The 9737-nt window shown below is 41.0% G+C and overlaps 1 pseudogene across 1 annotated transcript; it reads left to right on the forward strand.

The window, feature by feature from the left end:
* Positions 1 to 446: 446 nt before the first annotated feature.
* Positions 447 to 2099, forward strand: LOC309859340 (interferon-induced protein with tetratricopeptide repeats 5 pseudogene; annotated as a pseudogene). Its single transcript has one exon. The product of its transcript is annotated as an interferon-induced protein with tetratricopeptide repeats 5 pseudogene (transcript).
* The last annotated feature ends 7638 nt before the right edge of the window (positions 2100 to 9737 follow it).

Genomic DNA, 9737 nt, shown 5'->3' on the forward strand with positions numbered 1-9737 from the left:
TTCCTTCCTCCCTCAGCAAAAATGATATATTGGTGCAGCTTCCGTATCTCCGTCAGTGTGTTCTTTTTCTTATTTTTCACTGTTCTTCTTTCCCTTCCTACTCAAAATACAGAAATGGAACTTTTATGTTTGTTATTGACTTTTATGTTTGTTTATAGATCTATGATTCTTAATTTTCAAGGCTATTAAACAAAACATTTAAATTTCTTTCCATAAAAATAGGTGGTATTTGGCAGTTAGTGACTGCCAAAAGGAAACTGATACCCTGCCATCTTTCTGGAACTGGCTTTGCAATAAATAATGAGAATTTAATGAAATACTTCTAGGATATAGGTGTACACAGAGGAAACTAATATAAAGTTAGAGGGGCCTACTGCTTCAACTGTAAATTCCAATCGAAAATCAGTTTGGTTGCTGAACAGAGAACAATTGTTTAAGGTTTAAAAATGGACTTGTTTCTTCAAAACTTTAAAAAGGATTTTATCTTCAACAGTGAAATTCCCAAGGATCCCTTGAAGGCCATTCTGTTGGACTTGGAATGTTACTTTACGTGGAATTTACTTAAGACATTCTGTTTGATGTGGATGATACAATTGAGCAGCAGCTTGAATTCGTCACCAGAGAATCCAGACTTATTCTTTATAACCTACTGGCCTACGTGAAACACCTAAAAGGCCAAAATGAAGATGCCCTAGAATGCTTGGAACGAGCAGAAGACATAATGCAGCGAGAGCACTCAGACAGAGAAGTGCGATGGCTGGTCACTTGGGGAAACTATGCCTGGGTGTATTATCACATGGATCAGCTTAAGGAAGCTCGGAAGCATTTAGACAAGCTAGGGACTGTCTGTAGGAAACTGTCCAGTCCTTCTGACTACAAGTTGGAAATGCCTGAGACTGACTGTGAGAAAGGGTGGGTACTCTTGAAATTTGGAGGAAAGTATTACCACAGGGCAAAAGCGGCTTTTGAGAAGGCTCTGGAAGCAGAACCTGACAATCCAGAATTTAACATTGGCTATGCCATCACAGCGTACCGGCTGGACGATACTGACCGACCCGGGTGTATAAAGAGCTTTTCTCTGGGCCCACTGAGGAAGGTTGTCACCCTGAATCCAGGTAATGCCTACATTAAGGTTTTTACTGGCGCTGAAGCTTCAAGATGTACAAGCAGAAGATGAAGGGGAAAAGTATATTGAAGAAATTCTGGACCAGGTATTTTCCCAACCTCAGTCCTTCGTTACACAGCCAAATCTACAGGAGAAAAAATTCCTGGGACAAAGCTCTTGAAGTTTTGAAAAAGGCCTTGAAGGTGACACCAATGTCTTTGTTCCTGCATCTCCAGATGGGACTTTGCTATAGGGCGCAAATGACTGAAATCAAGAAGGCTACAGACAACAGACCTACAGGGGAGGATAAACTGAGAATGGACAGGCTTATTACAACGGCTATATCTCATTTTGAAGTAGCTGTGCAACGAGACTCCAAGTTCCCATTTGTCTACACGGACCTGGCCAGCATGTATGTCGAGGCAGGCCAGTGTAGCAAAGCTGAAGAGGTATTCCAGAAACCCCTTCATCAGAACAGAACAAACATCAGATCCACTATTACTATGGCCGCTTTCAGGAATTTCACTATAAATCAGAAAGTACTGCCATGTGCCATTATTTAGAGGCCTTGAAGATCAGCGACTAGGAGGCTCCTGGGTGGCTCAGTGGGTTAAAGCTTCTGCCTTCGGCTTGGGTCATGATCCCAGGGTCCTGTGATCGAGCCCCACATCGGGCTCTCTGCTTAGCCGGAGGCCTGCTTCCCTTCCTCTCTCTCTGCCTGCCTCTCTGCCTACTTGTGATCTCTGTCTGTCAAATAAATAAATAAATAAATAAATAAAATCTTAAAAAAAAAAAAATCAGGGGCACCTGGGTGGCTCAGTGGGTTAAGCCGCTGCCTTCGGCTCAGGTCATGATCTCAGCGTCCTGGGATCGAGTCCCGCATCAGGCTCTCTGCTCAGCAGGGAGCCTGCTTCCCTCTCTCTCTCTCTGCCTGCCTCTCCATCTACTTGTGATTTCTCTCTGTCAAATAAATAAATAAAATCTTAAAAAAAAATCAGCGACCAGTCATCCCTCCATCCCAAACTGATAAATGTTCTGAAGAAACTGGCTGTAAAGAGACTTGGTCATGATGCTTCAGATGTGCAGAGTTTACGTACACTGGGGTTTGTTTACAAGCTTGAGGGAGCCCCAAGGCAAGCTGTTGAGTACTATGAGTAGGCCCAGAGGCTAGATCCAGAAAATGCAGAGTCCCCTGCTGCTCTCTCTGAGGTTCGACTTTCTACTTAAGTACATGCTCTAGGAAATTGCTTTTAAGCATTTCTTCCCACTTTGGGCTCATATATTTTCATTGTTAATTATGGAGGCAATTTTTGCTGAATGTTTACTGTAGACCAGGCATCATCCCAAATGGGATGAACCTTTGGATTTTTTTAAATTAAAATACTGTAATCCATTTGGAAACAAAAATATACCAGATGTTGTGTCTTTCAAAAATGGTATGGCCATTAGGACTATATCCCCTTTATCTCTGTTATTTATAGTAATTTTCTGATTAGGGGCACTTGGGTGGGTCAGTCAATTAAGTGTTTGGCTCTTGATTTCAGCTCAGGTCAGGATCTCAGGGTTACAGGACTGAGTCCATGTCTGGCTCTGAGTTCAGCTCAGACAGAGTCTGCTTGTCCCTCTCCCTCTCCTCCTGCCCATTCTCTCCACCCCCATAAATAAATAAAATCTTTAAATAATAATAATTTTCTGATTATATTTTGTCAAATTTCCCATATTGCTCACTTGGGCAGTAAGCATAATTTTGCATAAGCCTTTGATCCCTAGGTCAAGAACCCTCTTTCAGGAATGCAAAATTATATTAGTAAAGCTCTTAACTATGTAGCTTGCAAAAGATGGATCCTATGGGTTCCGACTCTGATAAGGATATTTAAGCATTAGCCTGATAGTCACTTAAAGATTCCCTTTTGTTGAAAGAAAAAGTTTGTAACAGTAAAGAATCTGCCATCTATGATGACTTCAATAAATAAATATAGGACTTTAGGGCCCCATGAGAAATCAGAGATGTTATCTCCTCAAAATGTTCACTGCATAACTAGAAGCAGTTTTGAAAAAAAATGAACAATGGAAAATCATTAGTCTCAAGATTTTCTGGTCTTTTAACTAGAAGAATAAATCTAACCTAAATGGAATTCATTTTACTCCAACTAAAATTGCAGAATTTTTAGGTTAAAATTAAGACAGAAAGCAGATTGAGAAATTGCAAAAAATGATTTAAAAAAGTGAGTAAAGTAGATGTCCCCATTCTACATCCATAGATTACCAAGGTTTCAGTGATTTGGTTTTGGGTCTGGGCTGGGTGGTTCTTGTACCCCTAATTTCTGGCCTTTAGTTAACTCCTATAGTATCCCAAACTTACTTCTGTGTAGCTTTTTCTTTTGCCTGAAGGTTTCAGATGAACAAGTTTTCCTGTAGATCTTCCAGGAACAGTTAAGCCCTGCTTTTGGTTTGAATATCCACCTTGGAGGGTCTACTGCTTAAGAGCGCTTATACCTGGGGGGCTTTTTAAATTGAGATCTTACTGAAAGTGGCTTCTCTGCCGTTGTTTCTTTGATCATCATCTACAATTATATTTACCACCACAGTATTAGTGGAAAAGTGTGCCATGTGACTTGATTCTCCACACTGCCACTGCCTTGATGCTATTATGTATGTATACTTTTTACTTATTGTTACTACTTCTATTTTTAAATTTCTATGGTTATATTACAAAAGTGATGAATTCTCATTGTAAAATTTTAAACAAACAGAAGCATATGGATTTAAAAATAAGAGCACTTCTCCTCACCCTAATCCAATTCCACACCCTCATGGCAACCTGTTAACAGTTTAATAGGAATCCCTCCAGGTATGTTTTCTATGCATATTCAAACATACATCCATACTGCAATGTATTTCATGAATTAAAGTTTTTAAATGTTTGATTTACTTAAGTCTCTGCTGTTTTGGTTTATTTTACTAATTTTATTTGTTCATTCAAGAGGGAAGAACAGGAAAGGGAATGGTCTTTACTCAAGTATTTCCGGAATTCAGGACTGAAGTCCTAACCTGTCAGAAGAAGCATCTGTGGGGCACCTGGGTGGCTCAGTGGGTTAAAGCCTCTGCCTTCAGCTCAGGTCATGATCCCAGGATCCTGGGATCAAGCCCTGCATCAGGTTCTCTGCACGCCAGGGAGCCTGCTTCCTCCTCTCTCTCTGCCTGCCTCTCTGCCTGACTGTAATCTCTGTCAAATAAATAAATAAAATCTAAAAAAAAAAAAAAAAAGAAGAAGCAGCATCTGTCACATTTTGCAGCACATATATTATTTTGCAGCAAGTCATTTTCTCCTATTGGGAATAATGTAATTAAGGTTATGTTCCCAAGTAGGGACTTTACACATAATAAAATACAATTATGATATCAAAACAATAATATAGTTATAAGCCTCTATATTTTTAAAGATATTATTTATTTGTCGGGGGCGGGCACAAGCAGGGGAAGCTTCAAGCAGAGGAAGAAGCAGGCTCTCCACTGAGAAAGGAGCCTGATGTGGGACTTGATTCCAAGACCCCAGGATCATTACCTGAGGCAAAGGCAGATGCTGGACTGAGCCATCCAGGCATCCAAGCCTCTATATTTAAATATTAGACTTTATAGTCTATTAAACAACTTTAAAATTCACTAGATATTAAAACACTGAAGAACTGCCTCACACGATATGGAAGCTGAGGCTCATAACTACGGTCCACGGGCCACAAGCTACAGACCCGGGAGAGAGCAGGAGCATGATTCCAGTCAGAGTCCAAAGGCCTGAGGCCTGGAGGGATAAAGCCAGAGGCTCCGGTCCGAGTCTGAACACCTGAGAACCAGGAATACCGATGACATAAGCTCCAGTCCAGGGAGAGGAGAAGGCCAGTGTCCAGCTCACACAAACAGACAGACAGACAGACAGACAGACAGAATTCACACTTCCTCTGCCTCTGGGTTCGACTGGGGCCCTCAGCAGACGCGGGAGGCCCGTCCACACCGGGGGAGGGCGGTCTGCTTTCCCTGCCCACCCAGTCAGCGGCTCATCTCTCCTGGGGACACCGTCACACACACCCAGACCTATTGTTTAACGAGAGCTCGGGCACCTCACAGCCTGGCAAGCTGACACAAGCTGTCACCGCGTTCCAGGTGCCGTGCCTCGCAGGTGCGTGTCCCAGTGACCGTGTTTATTTTCTCCACAGTGAGGTCAATAAGGATTCTCTGGAGAAAACCTTTGCACAGCTGAAATGCCATTTCACGTGGAACTTACCTAAGGAAGATGGTGTGTTAGGCGATCTAGAAGATAGAGTGTGTCACCAGATCGAATCGGTAAACGCTGAGTGCAAAGCTACCATGTACAACTTCTTGGCCTACATAAAACACCTGCGTGGTCACCACGAGGCGGCGCTGGAGAGCCTGCGGCGGGCGGAGGAGCTGATCGGGCGCGAGCACCGGGAGCAAGTGGACACCCGAAGTCTGGTCACCTGGGGCAACTTCGCCTGGGTCCCTACCGCCTGGGCAGACACGCAGACGCGCAGATGTATGTGGACAAAATAGGACAAGTGTGCAAGACGTTTCCACATCACAACTGTACCGAGTGCCCACTGGTTTCTTCTGTGACCAGAGCTGCCTGGGGCCTCTGCAGGGCAGGTCCCTGGGAACTATGGTCGTATTCCTGCTCGTCCTTGTTCCTAGCCATCCGTACATACTTTAGCTTTGCCAGTGTCTGGGTGGAGCAAAACCGAAGGAAGTCCTTTGCCTAGGGACCTGGAAGGCTCAGAAAGCTGGGTGCTCACCTGGCTCTTCCTTTTCCAGAGAGAACCCTTTCTGGCTGGGAGTTCCCTATGGGCACTGAGCAGCACCAGCCAGGGCAGGTGGGATCAGGGGGCAAAATGAAGCTGTCCTCCTCTTTTTGAAAAGTTATTCTCAGGGTTTTTTGGTTTTTGCTTTTGTTTTTTTCCCCCACTGTTGCTGAATTTTGGTAAGTGGACACCTGAGCTTTGCTAGAGCTATTTTTATTCATGAATAAGGTGCCTAACTGTGGATCTCACCTGGGGTAGGTGGGCTCCCCTACTTCACCATCTTGGTCACATCACTCTCCAACAGAATTTTGTGTTTCATTTTCAAATAACTCCTAATCAACTGCAAAACTGTCTGATTCACATCTATTGATTGATAAATGAACTTACGTATTTTATTTTTAAATCTTACAACCACCCCATCAAGTAGTTAGCGCTGTCATTCACTTTTTAGTGAGGGAGAAACCGAGGATTTCGGTGGTTAAGTCACCTGTGTAGACCCACAAATGTGCTGAGTGGTAGAGTCTGGACCTGTATGCAGACCAGACTGACCGAAGTGCACGCTCCTTGACGGTGTCTCACTGTCAAGACCCTGCAGCCCCAGCTCCTATTGGACAGCCTTTAACAGCTCTCCTCAGTCACAGTCACGGGCCTCACTCCCTGGCAGATGCAGCTGAAGAAGAGACCTTCTGAGATGGAGGCCCATACCAGGGAGCTCTCCTCAAAGAAAGTGACAGAGGCAATCACAGCTCATCTCCTGCTGGGTGCCAGTCCTCATCCTCTCCCATGCACCTTTCCCTCCACCTTGAAACAGCAGATGCATGGCACAGCCTATCCTCAACAGCCTTTCTCTGAGGGTAAGTCCTAGGCAGGCTCAAAACTACACATACTCATATGCCTAATTGAGAAGCATTTGGAGATTGTGAACATGGCCCACTGCAATCCAATTACAACTCTTTTTCTTTCTTTCTTTCTTTCTGACTACCAAATTCCATAGAAGCCAAAAGAACACAAACTTTCTAGTTCTCTGTCCAGAACCAGGTGTCCAAATGATAAAGGCCAGAGCCTCTCAGCTTAGGAGGCTGGAGACAACATGGAACCGAACATGTACAGAGCAAAGAGCTGTGCCTTACCTTCCTGGTGTCATCAGAGGTCCCATTCTTTACAGTTCTAGATTCAGTGCCCATTAGCCTCAATGGTCCCTCCTTCTGAGCTGCCCAAAACAATCTCTTCTCCCTGGAGGTGTTGTTTTTACAATCCCTAAGGACAGGGTTTAAAAGTGGGCTTTAATCATAGCCTGTGTCTGTACTGACATAAAACTACCACAAACAAATGTATATCACAGATACATCATTTATGAACATAGGTAAAACATTTAAGAAAAGCTAAAAACAGAGGCTAACAATTTAAAAATGTCATATCCATGATCATCAAGATTTCTCTTGGGCTGCAAAATACGTTTGCTTGGGAAAATTATATAAACATTAAAAATGGAAAAACTCTAAAAATATAATCCAAAAGAAGGCTACCTCCTCTTGGAATTAACTTTAAGTGCAAACTCTGGCATTTTTATAAAGAGCATGATGTTTTGTGACTATCTCTTTACTGAATAGTACATAATGAAAAACTTTATTGGTAAATATATTTTAACAATCTCTAAAATTTCTCCCATATGTTCACGATGATAATATAGTCCGGAGGTTTATGTGTTCAGAGAAAAAAAAAACTAGACATAAACAAGAAATGTATAGTCTGTATGAAGGAAACTTTTGAACTTCGGTGAATAATAATTTAAAAGCTTCAAGTAATAAAGAGGAACAAATCATTTTCCTAAATAAAAAGATGAAGTATATTATGACACAATATTCCAAAGAAAACCTCCATAGACTTTTGTTTTTTCACATTTTTTTTTGTTCTGTTGCTAGGAAAAAAATGTAAATTTTATGTAGAATAATAAGAGGCAAACATTTTGTGAAAGGCAGACTGAAGCTGAACCAAAGTGTCTTTAATAGCTATAATAATCTAAATATTTTAGTTCTGAGTTGTGAAAAAGAAAACATGTAAAGTCCTAATATCATGTAAGAATTTAGTGTATGATAATGGTACAATCTGCAAAAGGTAGAAAGAAATGGGCCTCCAAGGGTAACTGATGGTGTGTCTAGATGGTTAGTAAGGATAGATGTTTACTTCCTATACTGCAATGAATACATAACTGTGTGTAAGTATTCCTAACTGAAATATAAAATTTGAACTATCAAAGTTCAAAAATCATGAGTTTCAAAATTTTAATGCTGAGATGACAGGACACCAACAGCAGACAAAGCTTATTTAAAAGTCTGAATTTATGAAATCTTGACTTCAAAAAGAACCCTTCCATAGACAAATTTGAGGGTGCTTCAAAATAATGAGAAAGGGAATCATATTAATGTGGAATAATACGTTATAAAGTAAAAAAAAAAAACATTGTTTAGTTCTCATTGTTGCTATAAACAGAGATAAACTATATATAGATTCTTATTACCAAGAATACATAAATCAAGAAAATATTGTGTATTTCTATGACCAACTATTATAAAATGAGCACCTCAAATAAAATGAGGCCAAGGAACCAAAGGCACTGCAGTCCTACCACTGCATACACCAGAGCTCTGACACCTGCAACCAGCCTCTCGGGAAGCGGGCGGCGGCAGGCACAGCAAAGGGCCAAGTCATTCTTCCTCTCTTGCTCTCCCTGGGGGGCCTGCCCATGTTGCTAAGAGATCTGGATGAGGCCTTTGCGCTCTGCTCCAGAGGAACCCTGTGCCCTGGTGTCCAAGAGCCCAAGACCATCTGCAGCTTATCTTTTTACAAACCCAGCCTGATGTTAAACAATCAAACTAGACACTTACAAAGTCAATAAATTATAAATAAAAATAAAACGAAGCTGAGGACATGAGCTAACACTAAGCAAGAAACTGAAGATGAGCAGTCAATAGTGTAGAACTGCTCAACATCTCTAGAAAACCAATTCAAGGACTATTAGATAAGGTTGGAAAAGCCTGTAAAAGAATAGGACTCATTATGGAAATATGTTTGGAAAACTTACATTTCCAAACTTTGGATGGATCTGAAATTCACATAGCCTTTCTGGAGTTAATTTCATAAGAAGCAAAAATGAACTTACTTTTTAATCCAGAAATTACAGTTTTAGAAAGAAATCCAAAGAAGAAAACTTGAAGGAGTGCAGAAAGGTATATGCCCAAAGGCACTCCTCCACAATGTTAATTTGTAATAATAAAAATACTGGAAGTCACCTGAGTATCAATAGGTTATAGATAAAATGGTTTTGATCCATAAGAGAGAATCCTAGGCAGTCATTAAAAAATGAGCATATAAGGGCAGAAAAACCAACACAGATTAACAGAAAAAATGTTAATCACATATTGTGAAGCGAAAAGTGGGAGTTTACAGTATATAGTTATCCTAATACTGTGTGCACAGTTGTGTATATCCAAAAAGAACACGGAAACAGAAGAAGCCAAACCAAATGCCGGAGACAAAGCTATAACCCACCTACGGAGAACAACAGGGAGCAGTATTATTATTTCATTAATTTTCCCATAGAAGTAAAATTGAAAAACACATTTCAGAGAATATAAGTCTATGACTCCTGTATAATATTAAAGTCATTTTATTTATATTTTCTACATTATTATTTTCTCATCCTTACCTACCAAATTAACAGCATGCTGTTTCATAGGTAAAAGCTTTTTACAACCTTCAACAGTATCTACTCCTCTAAAGTTACTAAGGTTCAGGTGTGTTTTTCATCACAACCACTAATA

The sequence above is a fragment of the Mustela nivalis genome (genome assembly GCF_964662115.1).
Source record: "Mustela nivalis genome assembly, chromosome: 2".
NCBI lineage: Eukaryota > Metazoa > Chordata > Mammalia > Carnivora > Mustelidae > Mustela > Mustela nivalis.